General features: G+C 38.8%; 1 protein-coding gene across 17 annotated transcripts in view; it reads right to left on the bottom strand.

Annotated features, from left to right (window-relative positions):
- CFAP20DC (CFAP20 domain containing) overlaps positions 1-24,237 on the bottom strand; it is a 355,007-nt gene that overhangs the window by 259,180 nt on the left and 71,590 nt on the right. The gene's annotated exons all lie outside the window — the stretch shown is intronic.

The raw sequence follows: 24,237 nt of genomic DNA, 5'->3' as shown, positions 1-24,237 counted from the left end.
CTTTGCTGAACTTGTTCATTCCTTTTAGTAGTTTAAAAAATGCATTACATTGGATTTCCTATGGACACATGTTTATGATTAAAGACAGCTTTCCTTTTTCCTTTGCAATAAGGATGACTTATAATATTTATTTTTCTTGTCTTATTGCATTATACTAGAACACAATGGTAAATATAAATAATGAATGAACTCGTCCTTGTTTTGTTCCTAATCTTAGAGAAACAGCATTCAGTCTTTCATTTAGTATGATAAGCTATATGTTTTTCACAGTTTTCCTTCTTATCCTAGTTTGTGGAAAGTTTTCATCAGAAATGGATGTTAGATTTTGTTATATGCTTTATCTGTCCCTATTATGGTGATTATGTGTTTCTTGTTCTTCATTCTACTAACAGGGCATACTACGTTAATTAATTTTTGGATATAAACCCAACCTTTCATTACTGGGATAAATCCCACTTGGCCGTGGTATATAATCATTTTTGTACATTTCTAGATTTTGTTTTCTAATATTTTTGTTGAAGGTTTTTATATGTGTATTCATGATGAATATTAGTCTGCAGTTTTCTTGTGATGTCTTCATTGTCTTTGGTATCAGGATAATAGCGGTCTCATAATGAATAAAACTGTGCCTTGGGCAGGCACGGTGGCTCATGCCTATAATCCCAGCACTTTGGGAGGCCAAGGCGGGTGGATTACCTGAGGTCAGGAGTTTGAGACAAGCCTGGCCAACATGGTGATACCCCGTCTCTACTAAAAGTACAAAAATTAGCCTGACATGGTGGCGGGTGCCTATAATTCCAGCTACTTGGGAGGCTGAGGCAGGAGAATTGCTTGAACCCAGGAGGCAGAGGTTGCAGTGAGCCAAGATCACGCCACTGCACCCCAGCCTGGGCGACAAGAACAAGACTGTCTCAAAAAAACAAAAACAAAAACAAAAACTGTGCCTGACCTTTTCTATCTTCTGAAGTATTTGACATTTGATATATTTCAACAGCAAAGTAACCTGGGCTAGAATTTTTCTTGGTGGGAAGATTTTTTAATTATTAACTCAATTTCTTTACTTGTTATATGTCTATTGAAATTTTCTGTTTTTTTTCTTGATTCAGTTGTGATAAGTTTCTGCCTTTCAAGGAATTTTTCCATGTCAACCAAATTGTCTATGGAGTTGGCATAAAGTTGTTCACAGTATTCTCTTATCGTTTTAATTTCTAAAGGGTTATGAGCAGTGTTCTCCTGTTTTACTGATTTTGGTCATTTGTGTCTCCTCTCTTATTTTCTTGGACAGTTTAACAAAAGGTTTGTAAGTTTTGTCCAACTTTTCAAAGAACCAGCTTTGGTTTCATTGATTTACTGTTCCGTTTTTACTCTTTTCTGATCTGTGATTTCTACTCCAGTATTTTCCTTCTGCTTTCTTTGCATTCAGTTTGCTGTTCTCTTTCTAGTTTCTTAGGGTGGAAACTTAGCTTATTGATTTGGGAATGTTTCTTCTTTCTTAACATACGAATTTACAGCTACAAGTTTCCCTTTAACCACTACTTTGGCTACATTTCATACATTTTGGTATGCTGCATTTTTGTTTTCATTCAGTTCTGATCTTTAAAGTATTTTCCTTATTATTCATCCTTTGACTCACTGGCTATTAAGACACACACTATTTAATTTATAAGTATGTGAGGATTTCCTCAATTTTTTATCTGATGTTTATTTCTAATTTAATTCCATTATGGTAAGATAACATACTTTGTATAATTTCAATCATTTTAAATTTATTGAGACTTGTTTCATGGCCTAGCATTAAGATTTCTCCCAGCAAAAATTCCATGTGCACTGAAAGAGAATCTGTATTCTGAGATTTGTGACCACAAATTCTCTGTTCAGTATTTTTGTTATTACTTTACTTTTAAGCCTGGCTTCCTAGGGGTCACTGCTGTGTTAGCATTGCTTGGTGGTCACCAACAATTGGTCAGAGGCTGTGCTCAAACACTTTGTACTAGTAAAGCTTCCACCCTTGCTGATGATCTATGCATTGATTATGGGACAATTCAAAGCTCAGGCAGTGAACAAGCCTGGCCCAGCTTTTACTTTCTGCTAGGCCCTCTTGTGTCTCCTCTGCAACTGTACAAGGCCTGTCATTTAACCAGAAATGTGTTGACAGCAAAGGCTCTTTTCAGTCTCTCCAGAATGTGAGCACGTAGCTTCCTGACCCCCAGGGATATGCAGGTACTTATTAAAGCTCACTATGGCTGACTCCTTCCCTGGCGTGGCTAACATGCCAGTCTATTGCTTGCCCCAACCAGGATCTCAAACTCAGGCCAGCTGTGATGTTGGCCTTTTCTATTCATATACCACCAATATTGCTAAGGTTTCAACACAGGCAGAGGCATGAGGTATTTCCACTGTGCTCCAAATCAAGTCAGCTGGCTCTGGCAATGGAGCTGCTGATTTTCATTGACTGCACTGACAGAGCTGGGGAAAAAGGGAGGGACTGCAGCAGCCCCAGACAAAGTTGCCACAGGCTTCCATACTTCTTCTCAAGGTTCAGTAGTTTGTGTGTGTGTGTGTGTTTTAATAAATGCTTCTTAATTTGTTGTAAGAGTTGATGTCCATAGTCCTGAAATGGTTATTATTGACTATTTTGTCCAGTTTTACTACTGCTTTTTTGGAAGAGAATTTGCTGAGTTCCTTACTCTACCATATTGTAATTCCTGCCACCTCTCATTTTAACCTCTGTCTTATTTTCCAGTCTTTTGCTCAAATCACAAGAATACTTGTGATCACAGCATGATCAAGTATAACATGTCATTGTCAATTATCCTGAAATCAAGGATGAATGTGGCCCTAGTACCCTTGGGAAAGACAATAAACTAAAAATGATTTTCATATATTCCCTTAAAGACCCATTAGATGGTAACAGAGAAGCCTCAAAATAAGAACCACTGTTTTTTTAATCCCCCTTCCAGAATTTTTAAGATACTTTCATTATTCATAAAAAGTAATGTATGCTCATTTTGGAAAATCTGGAAAACATCAAAAAGAGGAAAGAAAGATTAAATATCTAAAAATCATCCAAATCCTATGTAAACGAAAAATAAAATCCTAAGCCCCAGAACTGATTGAACAGATTACCTCTTGGCAAGGGGACCCCAAACTGAGTTTACAGCCATGACAGGACAGGAGGTCAGACACATCTCACTATAACCCCTCCCTTTTGCAGTTTACACACAACTGACCAGTATTTATGTTAAAATAGAAGTTATAAGACTGAAAGAACAGATTCTGTGGCAATAAGATACCAAATTATAGACAGGACCTAAGGCCATCCAGGCAAGCGTTAAGTTATACACTATTACACTTAAAGAATGAACTCTGTCCTAGCTGCCACAAGGTTTTTCTTTTTCTCTAGCAGTTAAACAAGCACTGGTCTTGTGATAAGCAATACTGAAGCAGCTGCAGCTTGCCAACCACCAGGCCCTTTCTGAGTTCCTTATTCCAGGTGTCATAACTGTAGCTTCAATCGGACAAGAGACTGATTTCAATAACCTTCTCCTGTTAAGAAGACTACCCATTATGGACTGGTTCTGGCCAGTTTAGGGAGGCTGGTCACTCAAATGCCTTTGTGTCCTGAAAAGACCTTTTGAGGTACAGGGCCTAATTGTAGTACATTTCAATGTTAAGTCTCCACCCCAAGGTGGGCATGTAACGTGTATGTTTCCTTATCACTCATGCACACAACCCTTTTCATGAATATTCATAGCTCCTCCTATATCTTGTTGAATATGTATATTTGGTTAACCTGGTCCACTTAAATTCCTATCTTATCCCTTCCTTCTTCGAAGTGCTTGCTTTGGGTTTTAAGCTGGAGGCAATGCTCTCGCCTGTGGCTTGTAATCCCCTTCTTAAGAAATAAAGTTCTCTTTTCTAGACTTATAAATGCTGTGATTTTTAAGTTAATACCTACCACTTACTAAATAATAATTTGAACTACGTTTTTACATATTTTCGGTTTTGTGTGTACATCAAATTGCACACACATTTTTGTATTATGCATTCATGACAAAATATTTCTAACCTAAAACAGAACCATAATTAACATAGCTCCTATTAGATTTTGGTGATTACATCATTGTATACTGATTTTTGCAGGTATTTCTATTTTCTAAAGATAGGTTGCTGGATGTAGACTTGCCTGTCCAAATGATATGGACAGTCTAACACAATAGTGGACACTTGAAACCACTACTGAAATATTTTCTAAAAAGGTTCTGCTCAACCTACTACTCACATACTCACAACTTTGGAATTTAATTCATTTTCATTTTCATTTCTTTGCTTACCAAGGTTTGCATTTATTTGTGTTTCATATGCTCTTTATCTGTAAAATTTGTCTTCATACCTCTACCATTTCATTTAAAAGGGTCACAGTGGTTCTTCCTGTCCAGGGCCCTGCAACAACCATCCAGCGAGGTTGGCATTACGAGCTGAGCTGCTATTTTACAAATAAACACACCAAGGCTCGAAGGTGTTAAGTTGCTGAATGTCATAAACTCAGTAAATGGTGGAAATGGGTTTCAAACCTAGATTTTACCACTCTAAAAGTTTATGTTTTTGCCATTATATTTCTTTCCATAGGTGAAGTAATCTAAAATAATAAAATGATTTGTTTACTTCTCTGATTTTAAAAGAGTGAGAAACATGAGCATTTGGGGATAAGTGGAAGCATAAAACCTCCTTGTAATTATGGAATTTAAACAGTATTACACCTCAATAAATCTTTTTTTTTTAATTGTTCAAAGTTCAGGCTAAAATTTAGGTTCTGGAGACAAGGGTATTAGGTTCCAATCTCAGATGTGCCACATCCTAGTGTTTAATCTGGGACAATTTACTTATCCTGTATGAGCTTTACGTAGTTGTAAATGAGGACAATAATAATAATATTTAATTTCATATAGATAAAAGAATTAAAACTTTTTAAAATAACTTAATTCCTGCCATATAGTAAATGCTCAAATGTTATCTGTATAGCTAAATGAATTACATTAACTTTCACAATTATTAAAATAATGTTTCTAAATGTATTTAAAATAGACTCCTATACATAAAGTAGAATTAGTTTTCATCATCATTCTCAGTAAACTATCGCAAGAGCAAAAAACCAAACACCGCATCTTCTCACTCATAAGTGGGAATTGAACAATGAGAACACATGGACACAGGAAGGGGAACATCACACTCTGGGGACTGTTGTGGGGTGGGGGGAGGGGGGAGGGATAGCACTGGGAGATATACCTAATGCTAGATGACGAGTTAGTGGGTGCAGCGCACCAGCATGGCACATGTATATATATGTAACTAACCTGCACATTGCGCACATGTACCCTAAAACCTATAGTATAATAATAATAAATAAATAAATAAATAAATAAATAGACACATAAAAAAAGTAGAATTAGTTTACTTGACTGATAGAACATAAGATACTGTAACAAGCTGATGTACAACATTAAAAAAAGAGTTATGTGGCATAGATGAAGAAGCACTTGGTGTTAGCTATTACTGAATGTTATTGTATGCCTGTGAAAATGGTAGAGAAAAGACCTCTGAACATTTTTGCTCCATAAAAGCATGAGAACACTGACAAAAATGGTCAGGATCAACTTTTCAAAACACTGGAAATTAACCAAAGGATTGCATCAGTTTGGGAAGTATTCAAGAAAAATGGCTGAGTATCAGTAAAGTACAGGGCCTTGGGGCTGGCAAGGCCGGGGCTCCCATCCTACTCTGTCCCTTCCTAAGTGTGCTCATGTGGTCCTGCCATACACAAGCTTAACAGGTTCCTTCCTGAGCATCCCTTACAGCTTTCTCCATGCCTGCCCTGACCTTTGTCCCAGAAGTGACCCTTAAAGCCAGGGAATGGCCCTTGTTTTCTAAGAACAGAGGCAGAGAGGAGGTCTTGGCTGAGGCCAGACCACCAGGTCCTTATTTGACCCCGTAATTCCACTCCCTCATGAAACGTGTCCCTACGTCAGGCTTGACCTGAAGTAAATACTAAGAAATAAATACTGAGAAATAAATTTAACAAAAGAAATGTAAAACATATACACTGAAAACTACAAAATATCATTGAAATATATATATGTATATATATACACACACATATATGTGTGTGTGTGTGTGTATATATATATATATTTTTTTTCTTTTTTTTTTAGACAGAGTCTCACTCTGTAGCCCAGGCTAGAGTGCAATGGTGTGATCTCAGCTCACTGTAACCTCAGCCTCCCGGGTTCAAGCAATTCTCCTACCTCAGCCTCCAGAGTAGCTGGGATTACAGGTGCCCATCACCATGCCCAGCTAATTTTTTGTATTTTTAGTAGAGACAGGGTTTCAGCATGTTGGCCAGCCCGGTCTCAAACTTCTGACCTCAGGTGATCCACCTGCCTCAGCCTCCCAGAATGCTGGGATTACAGGCATGAGCCATCGCACCTGGCTGAAAAATATATTTTTTAAAAAACGAAATAAATAGAAAGATATGCCATGTTAATGGACTGGGAGACAATATTTTTAAGATGGCAATATTCCTACATTGTTTTTTTTTTTTTCTTCTATTATTATTATTATTATTATTATACTTTAGGTTTTATGGTACATGTGCGCAATGTGCAGGTAAGTTACATATGTATACATGTGCCATGCTGGTGCGCTGCACCCACCAACTCGTCATCTCGCATTAGGTATATTTCCCAATGCTATCCCTCCCCCCTCCCCCCACCCCACAACAGTCCCCAGAGTGTGATGTTCCCCTTCCTGTGTCCATGTGTTCTCATTGTTCAATTCCCACCTATGAGTGAGAATATGCGGTGTTTGGTTTTTTGTTCTTGCGATAGTTTACTGAGAATGATGATTTCCAATTTCATCCATGTCCCTACAAAGGACGTGAACTCATCATTTTTTTATGGCTGCATAGTATTCCATGGTGTATATGTGCCACATTTTCTTAATCCAGTCTATCATTGTTGGACATTTGGGTTGGTTCCAAGTCTTTGCTATTGTGAATAATGCTGCAATAAACATACGTGTGCATGTGTCTTTATAGCAGCATGATTTATAGTCCTTTGGGTATATACCCAGTAATGGGATGGCTGGGTCGAATGGAATTTCTAGTTCTAGATCCCTGAGGAATCGCCACACTGACTTCTACAAGGGTTGAACTAGTTTACAGTCCCACCAACAGTGTAAAAGTGTTCCTATTTCTCCACATCCTCTCCAGCACCTGTTGTTTCCTGACTTTTTAATGATCGCCATTCTAACTGGTGTGAGATGGTATCTCATTGTGGTTTTGATTTGCATTTCTCTGATGGCCAGTGATGGTGAGCATTTGTTCATGTGTTTTTTGGCTGCATAAAGGTCTTCTTTTGAGAAGTGTCTGTTCATGTCCTTCGCCCACTTTTTGATGGGGTTGTTTGTTTTTTTCTTGTAAATTTGTTGGAGTTCATTGTAGATTCTGGATATTAGCCCTTTGTCAGATGAGTAGGTTGCAAAAATTTTGTCCCATTTTGTAGGTTGCCTGTTCACTCTGATGGTAGTTTCTTTTGCTGTGCAGAAGCTCTTTAGTTTAATTAGATCCCATTTGTCAATTTTGGCTTTTGTTGCCATTGCTTTTGGTGTTTTAGACATGAAGTCCTTGCCCATGCCTATGTCCTGAATGGTAATGCCTAGGTTTTCTTCTAGGGTTTTTATGGTTTTAGGTCTAACATTTAAGTCTTTAATCCATCTTGAATTGATTTTTGTATAAGGTGTAAGGAAGGGATCCAGTTTCAGCTTTCTACATATGGCTAGCCAGTTTTCCCAGCACCATTTATTAAGTAGGGAATCCTTTCCCCATTTCTTGTTTTTGTCAGGTTTGTCAAAGATCAGATACTTGTAGATATGTGGCATTATTTCTGACGGCTCTGTTCTGTTCCATTGATCTATATCTCTGTTTTGGTACCAGTACCATGCTGTTTTAGTTACTGTAGCCTTGTAGTATAGTTTGAAGTCAGGTAGTGTGATGCCTCCAGCTTTGTTCTTTTGGCTTAGGATTGATTTGGCGATGCGGGCTCTTTTTTGGTTCCATATGAACTTTAGAGTAGTTTTTTCCAATTCTGTGAAGAAAGTCATTGGTAGCTTGATGGGGATGGCATTGAATCTGTAAATTACCTTGGGAAGGATGGCCATTTTCATGATATTGATTCTTCCTACCCATGAGCATGGAATGTTCTTCCATTTGTTTGTATCCTCTTTTATTTCCTTGAGCAGTGGTTTGTAGTTCTCCTTGAAGAGGTCTTTCACATCCCTTGTAAGTTGGATTCCTAGGTATTTTATTCTCTTTGAAGCAATTGTGAATGGGAGTTCACTCATGATTTGGCTCTCTGTTTGTCTGTTATTGATGTATAAGAATGCTTGTGATTTTTGCACATTGATTTTGTATCCTGAGACTTTGCTGAAGTTGCTTATCAGCTTAAGGAGATTTTGGGCTGAGACAATGGGGTTTTCTAGATATACTATCATGTCATCTGCAAACAAGGACAATTTGACTTCCTCTTTTCCTAATCGAATACCCTTGATTTCCTTCTCCTGCCTAATTGCCCTGGCCAGAACTTCCAACACTATGTTGAATAGAAGTGGCGAGAGAGGGCATCCCTGTCTTGTGCCAGTTTTCAAAGGGAATGCTTCCAGTTTTTGCCCATTCAGTACGATATTGGCTGTGGGTTTGTCATAAATAGCTCTTATTATTTTGAGATACGTCCCATCAATTCCTAATTTATTGAGAGTTTTTAGCATGAAGGGTTGTTGAATTTTGTCAAAGGCCTTTTCTGCATCTATTGAGATAATCATGTGGTTTTTGTCTTTGGTTCTGTTTATATGCTGGATTACATTTATTGATTTGCGTATATTGAACCAGCCTTGCATCCCAGGGATGAAGCCCACTTGATCATGGTGGATAAGCTTTTTGATGTGCTGCTGGATTCTGTTTGCCAATATCTTATTGAGGATTTTTGCATCAATGTTCATCAAGGATATTGGTCTAAAATTCTCTTTTTTTGTTGTGTCTCTGCCAGGCTTTGGTATCAGGATGATGCTGGCCTCATAAAATGAGTTAGGGAGGATTCCCTCTTTTTCTATTGATTGGAATAGTTTCAGAAGGAATGGTACCAGCTCCTCCTTGTACCTCTGGTAGAATTCGGCTGTGAACCCATCTGGTCCTGGACTTTTTTTGGTTGGTAAGCTATTGATTATTGCCACAATTTCAGCTCCTGTTATTGGTCTATTCAGAGATTCAACTTCTTCCTGGTTTAGTCTTGGGAGGGTGTATGTGTTGAGGAATTTATCCATTTCTTCTAGATTTTCTAGTTTATTTGCATAGAGGTGTTTGTAATATTCTCTGATGGTAGTTTGTATTTCTGTGGGATCAGTGGTGATATCCCCTTTATCATTTTTTATTGCATCTATTTGATTCTTCTCTCTTTTTTTCTTTATTAATCTTGCTAGCGGTCTATCAATTTTGTTGATCCTTTCAAAAAACCAGCTCCTGGATTCATTTATTTTTTGAAGGGTTTTTTGTGTCTCTATGTCCTTCAGTTCTGCTCTGATTTTAGTTATTTCTTGCCTTCTGCTAGCTTTTGAATGTGTTTGCTCTTGCTTTTCTAGTTCTTTTAATTGTGATGTTAGGGTGTCAATTTTGGATCTTTCCTGCTTTCTCTTGTGGGCATTTAGTGCTATAAATTTCCCTCTACACACTGCTTTGAATGCATCCCAGAGATTCTGGTATGTTGTGTCTTGGTTCTCGTTGGTTTCAAAGAACATCTTTATTTCTGCCTTCATTTTGTTATGTACCCAGTAGTCATTCAGGAGCAGGTTGTTCAGTTTCCACGTAGTTGAGCGGTTTTGAGTGAGATTCTTAATCGTGAGTTCTAGCTTGATTGCACTGTGATCTGAGAGACAGTTTGTTACAATTTCTGTTCTTTTACATTTATTGAGGAGAGCTTTACTTCCAAGTATATGGTCAATTTTGGAATAGGTGTGGTGTGGTGCTGAAAAAAATGTATATTCTGTTGATTTGGGGTGGAGAGTTCTGTAGATGTCTATTAGGTCCGCTTGGTGCAGAGCTGAGTTCAATTCCTGGGTATCCTTGTTGACTTTCTGTCTCGTTGATCTGTCTAATGTTGACAGTGGGGTGTTAAAGTCTCCCATTATTAATGTGTGGGAGTCTAAGTCTCTTTGTAGGTCACTCAGGACTTGCTTTATGAATCTGGGTGCTCCTGTATTGGGTGCATATATATTTAGGATAGTTAGCTCTTCTTGTTGAATTAATCCCTTTACCATTATGTAGTGGCCTTCTTTGTCTCTTTTGATCTTTGTTGGTTTAAAGTCTGTTTTATCAGAGACTAGGATTGCAACCCCTGCCTTTTTTTGTTTTCCATTTGCTTGGTAGATCTTCCTCCATCCTTTTATTTTGAGCCTATGTGTGTCTCTGCATGTGAGATGGGTTTCCTGAATACAGCACACTGATGGGTCTTGAGTCTTTATCCAGTTTGCCAGTCTGTGTCTTTTAATTGGAGCATTTAGTCCATTTACATTTAAAGTTAATATTGTTATGTGTGAATTTGATCCTGTCATTATGATGTTAGCTGGATATTTTGCTCGTTAGTTGATGCAGTCTCTTCCTAGTCTCGATGTTCTTTACATTTCGGTATGATTTTGCAGTGGCTGGTACCGGTTGTGCCTTTCCATGTTTAGCGCTTCCTTCAGGAGCTCTTTTAGGGCAGGCCTGGTGGTGACAAAATCTCTCAGCATTTGCTTGTCTGTAAAGTATTTTATTTCTCCTTCACTTATGAAGCTTAGTTTGGCAGGATATGAAATTCTGGGTTGAAAATTCTTTTCTTTAAGAATGTTGAATATTGGCCCCCACTCTCTTCTGGCTTGTAGGGTTTCTGCCGAGAGATCCGCTGTTAGTCTGATGGGCTTCCCTTTGATGGTAACCCGACCTTTCTCTCTGGCTGCCCTTAACATTTTTTCCTTCATTTCCACTTTGGTGAATGTGACAATTATGTGTCTTGGAGTTGCTCTTCTCGAGGAGTATGTTTGTGGCGTTCTCTGTATTTCCTGAATCTGAATGTTGGCCTGCCTTGCTAGATTGGGGAAGTTCTCCTGGATAATATCCTGCAGAGTGTTTTCCAACTTGTTTCCATTCTCCCCGTCACTTTCAGGTACACCAATCAGACGTAGATTTGGTCTTTTCACATAGTCCCACATTTCTTGGAGGCTTTGCTCGTTTCTTTTTATTCTTTTTTCTCTAAACTTCCCTTCTCGCTTCATTTCATTCATTTCATCTTCCAGGGCTGATACCCTTTCTTCCATTTGATCGCATCGGCTCCTGAGGCTTCTGCATTCTTCACGTAGTTCTCGAGCCTTGGTTTTCAGCTCCATCAGCTCCTTTAAGCACTTCTCTGTATTGGTTATTCTAGTTATACATTCTTCTAAATTTTTTTCAAAGTTTTCAACTTCTTTGCCTTTGGTTTGAATATCCTCCCGTAGCTCGGAGTAATTTGATCGTCTGAAGCCTTCTTCTCTCAGCTCGTCAAAGTCATTCTCCGTCCAGCTTTGTTCCGTTGCTGGTGAGGAACTGCGTTCCTTTGGAGGAGGAGAGGTACTCTGGTTTTTAGAGTTTCCAGTTTTTCTGCTCTGTTTTTTCCCCATCTTTGTGGTTTTATCTACTTTTGGTCTTTGATGATGGTGATGTACAGATGGGTTTTTGGTGTGGATGTCCTTTCTGTTAGTTTTCCTTCTAACAGACAGAACCCTCAGCTGCAGGTCTGTTGGAGTACCTGGCCGGCCGTGTGAGGTGTCAGTCTGCCCCTGCTGGGGGGTGCCTCCCAGTTAGGCTGCTCGGGGGTCAGGGGTCAGGGACCCACTTGAGGAGGCAGTCAGCCCGTTCTCAGATCTCCAGCTGCGTGCTGGGAGAACCACTGCTCTCCTCACAGCTGTCAGACAGGGACATTTAAGTCTGCAGAGGTTACTGCTGTCTTTTTGTTTGTCTGTGTCCTGCCCCCAGAGGTGGAGCCTACAGAGGCAGGCAGGCCTCCTTGAGCTGTGGTGGGCTCCACCCAGTTCAAGCTTCCAGGCTGCTTTGTTTACCTAAGCGAGCCTGGGCAATGGCGGGCGCCCCTCCCCCAGCCTGGCTGCCGACTTGCTGTTTGATCTCAGACTGCTGTGCTAGCAATCAGCGAGACTCCGTGGGCGTAGGACCCTCTGAGCCAGGTGCGGGCTATACTCTCCTGGGGCACCGTTTCCTAAGCCCGTCGGAAAAGCACAGTATTCGGGTGGGAGTGGCCCGATTTTCCAGGTGCCGTCTGTCACCCCTAGAAGGGGAACTCCCTGACCCCTTGCGCTTCCCGAGTGAGGCAATGCCTCGCCCCTGCTTCGGCTGGTGCACGGTGCGCTCACCCACTGACCTGCGCCCACTGTCTGGCACTCCCTAGTGAGATGAACACGGTACCTCAGATGGAAATGCAGAAATCACCCGTCTTCTGCGTCGCTCGCGCTGGGAGCTGTAGACCGGAGCTGTTCCTATTCGGCCATCTTGGCTCCTCTCCTACATTGTTAAAATGACAATACCCCCCACTCTACAAATGATCTACAGATTTAATCTATCCCTATCAGAATCCGAGCTGACTTCTTTGAGAAACTGACAAGCTGATTCTAAAATATGAAAATGCAAAGGACCCAGAGCAATCTTGAAAAGCATGAACAAAGTTGGAGGACTCCCATTTCCCGATTTAAAACCTATCACAAAGCTATAGTAAACATGACAGTGTGGTATCAGCATAATGACAGGCATATAAATTAGTGGAAAAAAATAGAAAGTTTAGAAATAAAACTACATTCAGAAATAAAACTACAGATAATTGAGTTTGGACAAGGGCACCAAGACAATTTAATGGGGGAAAGAATAGTCTTTTTACAATGCTACTGAAGCAACTGAATATTCACATGCAAAAGAAAAAAAAATTTGATCCCCATCTCACATCATATACAAAAATTAACTCAAAATGGATCAAAGGCCTACATTTAAGAGCTAAAACTATACATCTCTTAGAATAAAATAAGTGAAAATCTTCATGCCCTCAGGATAGGTAATAGTTTCTTAGATATGATGGCCAAAGCACAAGCAATAAAAGAAAAAATAAACTAGACTTCATAAAAATTAAAAACTTTTGTCCTCAAAGGATGCCATCAAGAAACTAAGAAGACAACCCATAGAATGGGAGGAAATTTTTACAAATTATATATCTGATAAGGGTATAGTACATAGAATAGATTAAAAAACTCATATGAATCAACAATAAAAAGATAAATAATCCAATTAAAAATGGGCAAATAATTTATTTTTAATTTTTGAACTTCTATTTTAGGTTTAGGGGTACAGGTGAAGGTTTGTTACATAGGTAAACTCATGTCATGGGGGTTTGTTGTACAGATTATTTCATCACTCAGGTGTTAAGCCCAGTACCCAATAGTTATCTTTTCTGCTCCTCTCCCTCCTCCCACCCTCCACCATCAAGTAGACCCCAGTGTCTGTTGTTTCCTTTTTTGTGTTCATAAGTTCTCATCATTTAGCTCCCACTTATAAGTGAGAACATGCAGCATTTGGTTTTCTGTTCCTGTGATAGTCTGCTAAAGATAACAGCCTCCAGCTCCATCCATGTTCCTGCAAAAGACATGATCTTGTTCTTTTTTATGGCTGCATAGTATTCCATGTGGTATATGTACCACTTTTTCTTCATCCAGTCAGTCACTGATGGGCATTTAGGTTGATTTCATGTCTTTGCTATTGTGAATAGTGCTGCAATGAACATTCATGTGCATGTGTCTTTATGGTAGGATGATTTGTATTCCTTTGAGTATATACCCAGAAATGGGATTGCTGGGTCAAATGGTAGTTCTGCTTTTAGCTCTTTGAGGAATCACCATACTGCTTTCCACAATGATTGAACTAATTTACATTCCCATCAACAGTGTATAAGTGTTCCCTTTTCTCCACAACTTTGCCAGCATGTTATTTTTTTTACTTTTTAATAATAGCCATTCTGACTGGTGTGAGATGGTATCTCATTGTGGTTTTTATCTGCATTTCTCTAATAATCAGTTAATATTGAGCTTTTTTTCATATGTTTGTTGGCTACATGTATGTCTTCTTTTGAGATGTGTCTCTTCATGTCCTTTGCCCACATTTTAATGGGGTTGTTTTTCTCTTGTAAATTTGTTTAAGTTCCTTATATATTCTGGATATTAGACCTTTGTCAGATGCATTGTTTGTAAATATTTTCTCCCATTCTGTAGGTTGTCTGTTCATCCTGCTGATAGTTTCTTTCACTGTGCAGAAGCTCTTAAGGTTAATTAGATCCCACTTGTCAATTTTTGCTTCTGTTGCAATTGCTTTTGGTGTCTTTGTCATGAAATCTTTGCCCGTTCCTATATCCAGGATAATATTGCCTAGGTTGTCTTTCAGGGTTTTTATAGTTTTGGGATTTACAATTAAGTGTTTAATCCATTTTGAGTTGGTTTCTGTATATGGTGTAAGGAAGGAGCTCAGCTTCAATCTGTTCCAAATGGCTAGCTAGTTATTCTAGCACCATTTATTGAATACGAAGTCTTTTCCCCATTCCTTGATTTTGTCAGCTTTGTTGAAGATGAGATGGCTGTAGATGTGTGGCCTTATTTCTAAGCTCTCTATTCTCCTCCATTGGTCTATGTGCCTGTTTTTGTACCAGTACCATGCTGTTTTGGTTACTGTAGCCCTGTAGTATAGTTGATGTCAGGTAACATGATGCCTGCAGCTTTGTTCTTCTTGCTTAGTATGGGCAAATAATTTAAATAGAAATTTCTTCAAGAAGGTATACGAATGGTCAATAAGCAAATGGAAAGATGCTCAACATTATTAATCAACAGTGAAGTGTAAATCAAAACCATGAGATACCATTTTGCACCCACTGGGATGGGTATAATAAAAAAAAGACTAACAATAATATGTCTTGATGAGGATGTGGAGAAATGAGAATCCTCATCATTGCTGATGGGAATATTAAATGATACAGCCTCTTTGGAAACAGTTTCAAATATGCAAAGTTCCATATGACCCAGCAATTTCACTCTAGGTGAGCTCCAAGAGGAATGAAAACATATGTCCACACACAAACTGGTATATGAATTGTTCATAGCAGCATTATTAATAATAGCCAAAATGGAAACAACCCAAATGTCCATCAACTGATAAGTTAACTAATAAAATATGGTATATCCATATAATGTATCATTCTTCAGGCCTAAAAAGGAATAAATCACTGATATCCATGTTGTGTCTTTCATAGCAATAGAATGGAAATAATAGTTCTTATTCTTATCGATTCCACTCTACAATATGGATAAACCTTGAAAACATTATGCTAAGTGAAAGAAGCCAGACACAAAAGACCACATATAGTATGGTTCCACTTACATGAAGTATTTGAAATAGGCAAATCTAGAGAGACAGAGAGAAAGGGCTAAGGGTAGCAGGGAGTGGAGAGTACCTGCTAATGGGTACAGGTACTTTTCAGGGTGATGAAAACATTCAAAAATTACATAGTGGTGGTGGTTTCATAACTGTGAATTATACTAAAAATGACAGAATCATCCACTTTAAAAGGATAAACTTTATGATATGTGAATTATAACTGAATTTAAAAAAGCTATTACTAGTTTAGTCATTTATTGATGATGAGACTTCGGGTAAATGGAATTTTAGGAGAAAGGTATAGATAAAATGAGAACTACTATTTTTATTCCATTACTATGAAACACACTAGTTTCTTGGTGTTACTCTTGATCCTGAAATGTTAGTCATTGTGGGTTGAACTGTGTCCCCCACAAAGATATGTTCAAGTCCTAACCCCTGGTACATGTGATTGTGACCTTATTTGTGAATAAGGTATTTGTAGATGTAATCAAATTAACATGAAGTCAGAATGGATTAGAGTGGGCTTAAATCCAATGACTGGTGTCTTTATAAATAGGGAGAAATCTGAACAAAGACACACGGAGAGGATGCTGTGCGACAATGGAAGCAGAGATTGGAGTGATACACCTACAAACAAAGGAATCCGAAAGACTGCTGGCAACTGCCAGAGACTAGGACAGAGGGATGGTACAGATTCTCCCTCAGTGCCTCCAGAAGAAACCAATCCTGCCGAAACCTTGATTTTGGACTTTCAGCTTCCAGAAACAGTAAATATACATTGCTTTAAGCTATCCAGTTTGTGGTGACTTGTTATGGCAGCCCTCAGAAACCAATATAGTAATTTTCACATCATCAGTCTTAAAGAAAAAGGTTATAGGAACAGGAGTCAACCTCTTGGAGTTTCGATTTCCTCCCCCATAAATTGGGAATAATAACATCTGTCCTTCCATTGTACTGAGAAAATGATCATAAAAATACTTAGAAACTGATTTATAAATGCAGGGTATTACTCTTTCGGATGTATGCTTCTAATTGCTTTGTCAGCTCTAATTTATTGCGTTTTTCTCTTTCCCTTTCTTTAAGATTGTCTATTTTCAAGCAACATTTGCCTTCCTTGGAGAAGTTACTGTTTGGGTGTTAAATTGCCTATTTAAAAAATAACCATCTCTAGCATAAAAATGAGAATTCAAATTATAAATCTGTAATGCAACCCACTCTCCTAACCTCCCAAGCATACACTTTGCCATAAATTGACAACAAATTCACCCTTCATTTTAGGAGATATCAAGCACTGTAACCTTTTGTTACTACATAGATGTAGGACATTGCTTGTTCCAGCTAATTGACTATTCTGTTGAGCCTAACAGTACAATCACAAACGATCACTTTCTGAAGCTTACCATAAAGAAGATATTTGGCACTGAAAGTACGTTTTTCACAAATCACAAATCAGTTAAGGATTCTCAGTTATCAACAAAACTATGATTACAAGATATTTCCAATTATTTATAGTCTTGAAAACTTTTTTTTAAAGTTTAAAATAAATTGCCCACCAATCAAAATCTGACAGTATCCAACAAGAGGAAAATCTGTCAAATGTTTTAAAATATCTCCGACATTCACTCTTTAGATCTTTCTATCCTTCCTCACCTATGCTCTCCAGAATGTATCACTATAATTGCAGAAGATTTTTACTCCTTAGGCAATACATACATTCTCTTTTTCATTTTTACACAAAAATCTCACACATATTTAAATAGAGGACATTTCACAGGTACACAAAGATACACACATGGATATTCATGGTAACACTAATAGCGAAACAGAGGGAAAACTTGGAGGTCCACCATAAGGATCTAGATAAATAGGTTATGCTCTAGCCATGCAATGGTATATATAGCGCTATTAAAAAGAGTGAGACAGACTTAGTAGTATGGAAATCATCTCAAGATAGGTAACAGAGAAAGCCCCACTGTCACTACCAAACCAACTGCCAAAAAGTGTGAATGGTATGACTCCACTTGTGGGAAAAAGGACTGTAATATCATATACATGCACACATACACATACATACAAACACACACAATTAAGCTCTAGAGGTACTCCCAAAAAATCCTGCTAAAAGCAATTACCTTTGGAAAATGACTCCAGACTTTCTTATTATAGGTGTGGATTACTTTAATTATGTATGCAATTTTAAAATCGCAGAGTTTTAGAGCATAAGAAAAAAGCAATGATTAGTGGTTAACTATTTATTTGAAATAAAATAAATATGCAAAAACAATATTTGGTTTTAATAAAGAATGTAAAAAAAAGTTCCTTTACTATCTGGGATCTCAAAAAAGACATTACACAACATATTATAGGTAGCACAAAGGAACTGCTGATAGGGGCATTCTGCTAGGCTCATACCCATGAGGGGAATCAATAGACTATCTTTTGAGGTTAGAGCACGACAATTTACTTATAGTGGTTTATTGAGTACTTAGTTCAATATCAGTGGACATTTTGTCAATAACATTCTAATGGATGCTACAGATGACAGTTCAATGCCATAATATAAAAGCTGGAAGGCCATATAATAAAATCTATAGGTCCCTGGAGTCAGAGGATGATCATTTGTAGAGGACCTAAAGAAAAACACCAAGAAATGTCTTATTGCAGGGCTTAATGATTGTTTTGGTTATTATGGACTGCATTAGTGAAAATACACTGGTGCCATTTTTATATATTCTTTTATCTTATAAAATTCTAGTAAATGAAAGGTGAAATTAGAAAGCTTTTCTTCTAATTTGAATTAGGCTGGAAGCTTATCAATGTAAACAGATTTCCCAATTAAGTTAGACAATATGCAGAACTCACCACCTGGGCATAATCCTGTTGGTTCATAATAAGAGCTTGCAATGAGGAGGTAAATTAACTCACTCAGTTCTATAATCAATTTGTAAGTTTCCAGCACAAAGCTAAAGTGTTTACATGAGCTATATTTGTGCCAATGTTCAAAGCATAAGTAAGGCAGTATTGCTAGAAAGCACAGTCTATTAGTCTTTTAAAAAATATGTTCAACTAGATATCAAGTTCATTTTATGGGGAGAAGTATAATACAGTACACAGCATTTTCAATTTGATTTCTGAAGCATCCCTTATTTTCATTTTCCTTTTCTCTAAAACTGGATTTACATATTATTTAAACAATATTTGGGGATGAATTAAAATATGCATTCAAATTGTTTCTAAGGTTGATTAAATGTTAGCAGCTCCCAGGCTCTCTTCTTAATTTTTTAAAAATTCTTTTCCATGGGGATCATGTCCATTCTCACCTGATTTTTAAATGTTTTTATATGTTCATAACTCAATCTAGATATTCAGCCCTAACTCATTCCTTCAACTCCAAACTGCTTAATTGAATCTCTTCCTGGATATTTCACAGATATTTCAAATGAAACCCACCAAAGACAAAGAATCCTTAATTCCTTACCAACACCACCTCCCAATGGCTCATATCATTAACTTAAGACTCACATTTCTATGCTAAAAGTCTATCAGTTACATGTTGAATCCACTCATTTCTCTTTCTCCTATACTATCACTCTTGCCCAGGCACCACACAGTTCCTGGCTTCACAGCCTTCTAGCTGGTCTCCCTGTTTCCATTCTTACTCCTCTAGTCAATACCCTCAAGAGCAGCCAGGATGACCATCTTACATGGGGATTAGATTATCTCACCATATTTCACTGGCCTCACACTACTCTGAGAATGGAATCTAAATTCCTAGCTAAAAAGGACTAGAAATTATCCTGCCTCACTCACCAGGTGTCATCTCTACAGTCAGAGACTGAAAGGAAACAGAATTCGTCCCACATAGTTAAAATGAAGAGACTATCATGAAACAATTCCTTACACAGGTGTGGGCAGGGTTGAGGAAACAAAGGGATGGTTAGGCACCCCCAAAATAGAAACAATGGGCAGCCTTTACCATTCCTAGGTCTAAAGGGGAAAGGGAAGGAACCAGAGTCAGGGCAATTGGATCCTTATAGAAAGGGTCATCAATAGGAAGTCCAAAGCAAAAAAAAAAAGACGGAAGGAATACCCTGGCTTCTCTCTCTTCCTGTCTTCTGATCTCTTGCTGGTACTTCTCACTGGCTGGGAGCCTTGAGGAAATCAGAAGTCTGAGGTCAAGGGAGTCTGGGTGATTCATATGGTATGACGTAGGAGGACAGGAGCGGGCTACCTCCCAGGACACAGAGCAAGTGAGAGAATGGCAGGGAACAGATCTAGAGGGGTGGAAGGAAGGATTTTTCTTTTTGTTTTGGGGGTACATGTGAAAGTTTGTTACATGGGTGAGTTGTGTGTCACTGAAGTTTGGTGTACAAATGATCTTGTCACTTAGGTAGTGAGCACAGTACCTACCTAACATGTAGTTTTTCAACCCTCGCCCTCCTCTCACCTTCCCCCTACTAGTAGTCCTCAGCGTCTTTTGTTCCCCTCTTTGTATCTGTGTGTACTCAATGTTTAGCTCCCACTTTAAGTGAGAATATGTGGTATTTGGTTTTCTGTTCTGGTGTTAATTCACTTAGGAAAATGGACCCCAGCTGCATCCATGTTGCTGCAAAGGACATGGTTTTGTTCTTTTTTATGGCTACATAATATTCCACGGTATATATGTTATATGTACTACATTGTAGGATAAGTGCACCTGATAGCATAATTTAAGCATACCCTTAGAATGACCCTGTATGGCAGATGCACCTGAATATGTGTTCAGAGCTAGGGAATCCTGGAATGGCCAACCTGAAGATTCATTCCTTATCTATGATAAACATTGAAATGCCCCTGGCCCATCCCATGGAACATGGGCTGTATAGGGGATTGGTGCCTTGAATTCTGAGTTAAATGAAGGTTTCCAGGTGGAGGTTGTTAGGGGGATGGTGGTTAGTGAAAATGCTACATAAATTCCATGTCATTTGCAAGTGGTCCTGGTTCTCTTGCCCAGCCCACTGCTACTGGGCCAGGTGAATATGTTATCCAGCCTGCCACCACTGGACTGTTTCTGTATGTTAGGTAGTTCTCCTGTCCAGCCCACTACCACTGGACACTCTCCTCTGTATGGAAGCACCAAATAAAACCCAATGTCTCCTTTGCTGGCTATTCGGTGTCTTCTTCGGCCTCTTGAACCTGGTGCCTTCCCTACTGAGGTTAGTAGGAGTTTGGCAAACGCAGTTTCTTTATCCAGTAGGTGGAAGGGAGATTAATCAGCATATGTGCCAGTCTCACTCTCGCCAGCTTCACACTTGGTGTGTCCTTATCACAAGGATTTGCACAAGCTTTTTTTTTCAGCGGGTACACTATGCTATCTACTCTTCACATGACTAGTTCTTCATTCTTCTTCAAATCTTAATTTAAACATTCTTATCACCTTATCTAAGTAGGTATCTTGTTGGCAAGTCCTTTGCCTGTTTTTTTCAGAGCACTTACCACAATTTGTAACTATTTTATTTGCTTGCTTTTCTGTCTTCTCCTCCAGAATATGAGGGCAGCAACAATCTGTCTAGCAAATGCCTGCCTCACAGTAGGTGTTCAATAAATAGTAACTGAATAAATGCTGGCCAAATTATATAGCAAAATCATAAGACTATGTGTAGAGACAATGAATTTATAGAAATATATCCATGAATTCTAAACTGAGGCAGCACTGAAGAAAATGCACTTACTCTTTATTTTTCTATACAGCATAATCTTAGCTTAAAAAAATGAAAAGTCTTTATGTAAAGTAAAAATTTGCATTGATAAATGCTCCATTCCTTGTTTACTTAAAAGGAGAATGTCTATTATGGTGCCAATGGTCTAAAAGAGAATAACTGCATCATTTAAAAGCAAGGTTATACTCATTTCTTTTACTGCTTTTTCTATAGCAATAGCATAAAATCACCTGTTTTGGTATGTGATACTGTTGGTACTAAAATATTAGTCATTTTCACATCTTTTTTCCTTTTTTTTCTAATTGAAGAAAGTGAACTAAGGAACAGGGAGTAGCTGTGAGTATAGGAATATTTGGCTGTACATACCATTTTTTAGATGTGATGAGATGGTAACTGCAAAACACATTCTACAATGGTGACAACACTTTCACATGATTGTATATTTAAACACTGAAGTGCTTCTCTTATCTCCTGTGAAAGAGGAGCATCAGGTAATGCTAAACCTCAAAGCATTTTAACTTTCATTATGAATGGCAGGGGTCTATTTGCTTTTGCTGAAACAGTCTGTAAGAAGAAATCTTTGACTTCACTTATACACCACATTATTTTTAAAGGCAGCTGCATTTATAATGATTGATCTCCACTTAAGACCTATTCAACAAGGTACACCTTAACATCTAAGCTGTTAACAGAGATTAAAGTTAATCTTCAGTGATGGCAGGAGTGGAAATGCCAGGAAATATCCTAATTCTGGAAGGAGGCAAAAGTGAAAGTAAAGGTAGGTGGGGAAATAGCAGAGGAGGATCAAGGAATACTGGACGGCTAACAGGTAAATGAAAATGATTGTTGCCAAGACACTGGGTGGCTGGAGCAGGCCTGATGACATGATGGTTCTTGCTGAATAAGAAAGGGCAGCAGCACCAGCTGAGGAAAGCTATGCATGTTATGATGACCATTTTTGCCATCACCTGTGACCTGAAAGAGTGCCTAGGGTGAGCAAAGGCCACGGAGGCAGGTGGAATTGGTTTTAAATTCTGGCTCTGCCATTTGCACTATTTGCAAAACTTGAGCAAGTCATTGTCAAAGCATCACAAGAGGTCCTCTAATAACACCTTTTCATTCAACATCATTCCCTCATAGTTCTGATGAGGAAAAAAACAGATTCCCAGCTGGGGCCCCTGTCTGTGTGGAGTACGTACATTCTCCCCATGTCTGCATGGGTTTTCTCTGGGCACTCTGGTTTCCTCCCACATCCCAAAGACGTGCATGTCAGGTTCACTAGCAGGTCTACATGGCCCAGCTGTAGTGAGTAGGGTGTGTGTGAGTGCGTCCTGCCTGTGATGGGATGGTGTCCTGTCCAGGTGGGTTCCTGCCTTGTGCCCTGTGCTGCTGGGACAAGCTCCGGCCACCCACAACCCTGAACTAAAATATTTGGGGAAATAATTGTCTTACTTGTTTTAATTGATGTTTCTTAAATGTATGGCTCACATTTATTTCAATATTAGAAGTGATTAATAGTACAAGTGTTTGGGGTCTTTATTTAGAAGCCTGGTGATGTTTTTGTGACCAGAAATAGGACATAAGAACTTAAGTATTGTTAGAATCAATTAGCTTATGGTGAAGTTGGTTCTGTTATACGTTGTTTTGCTTGAAGTCTCAATTTCTAAGAACCTATTGATGACATTAGGTGAGGAATTACTGTAGTTTCTTCTTCTGTTAAATGAGGCTAAAACCTAATTTGCCAAGTTACTGTAAAAACAGGAGGCTAGCCTCTTTAGGATCTGTTCCCCTGCCCAACTAAATTACTTAAATGGAACCAAAATAACCAAATGATTAGCCTTTCTCAGGTAGGAAGTCACATGTGGATGTGCGAAGGCTTAGAATCAGAATTAAAAGATGTAAATTAAACAGTTGAAGCAAATATTTTTCATGAGCAACCTAATCATGAAACACAGAGTAACTTCTGACATTTTAGAAAACACTGAGGTAAGCCCTGACTGTAGCCAGGAAGCTATAGTGCATGTGTAGCTGGCATATCTGACAGGCAAATACTGGCCTTTTCTGGTATCCTGTATCTCACAAGCAGTGCTCCCTGAAAATTAATACTTATTGAGGGTTTACATACCACTGGCAAGACATTGGGGATATAAGAATTCTGGACATGGCCTATTCTCTGGTAAAAGTTTTATAACTTTTTGTCAGATATTTAGAGTGGCAAAGTAAAAAAAAAAAAAAAAAAGTGGGAGGAAAGGAGTCAGGAAATTTGAAAACTGAAGGAGACAATATAAACTCAGCTCCCCTTGGCAAGCAGGAGCAGCCTCACACCTTCCGTGTTTGTCTCTCCCACTCCACCCTGATACCAAGGCTAGAACTCTGCGTAAGAACCTGAAAGAAGTGTGGGAAGGAGGATGCAAGAAGAGGAGAGGAACCTGTCACCAAAGTACAATTTTCCTGGGGAAAGCCCAGCCCCTTCCTCTCAGGAACTGAGTGGGGAAAGGCATAAGGTGGTTCCTCCCTAGAACGAATGGAACTGAAGAGGAAAGGATTCAGAAGTAGGCTAGTGAGTGCCAAGGCCTGCACAGCTCTTTGTTCTGGGGTGGAGCAAGAAGAGAGAAAAAAATGTGGGGAAGCATGAGGCAGCTTCATTAGCACCCTACCATTTACCTTCCTTCCTAGCCTTCTTCCAGGTTCTTCCCAGCTCTTTTGCCACCACTGGCTTCCCCACTCCCCTGCCTTCTAATAGCATCCTATCCCTGATCTTCATACTTCCCATCTTCTTTCTAAGCTTCAAGAGAGCCAAAGGCTTTTCCTTGTCTATATTTTTTCAAGATTGCAAATCTCTACCCAAAGGCTTTTCCTTGTCTATATTTTCTCAAGATTGCAAATGTCTACTAAAAGCAAACTAATTGCCTTATAGTTGACAGCTCCCTCAAAGTATGAGTGTTACTCAAGAAAAGTCTTATGCTGGCCAGGTGCAGTGGCTCACACCTGTAATCCCAGCAC

Source organism: Pongo abelii, chromosome 2 (assembly GCF_028885655.2).
Source record: "Pongo abelii isolate AG06213 chromosome 2, NHGRI_mPonAbe1-v2.0_pri, whole genome shotgun sequence".
Lineage (NCBI taxonomy): Eukaryota > Metazoa > Chordata > Mammalia > Primates > Hominidae > Pongo > Pongo abelii.
This window is presented reverse-complemented; position numbering and strand designations above follow the sequence as displayed.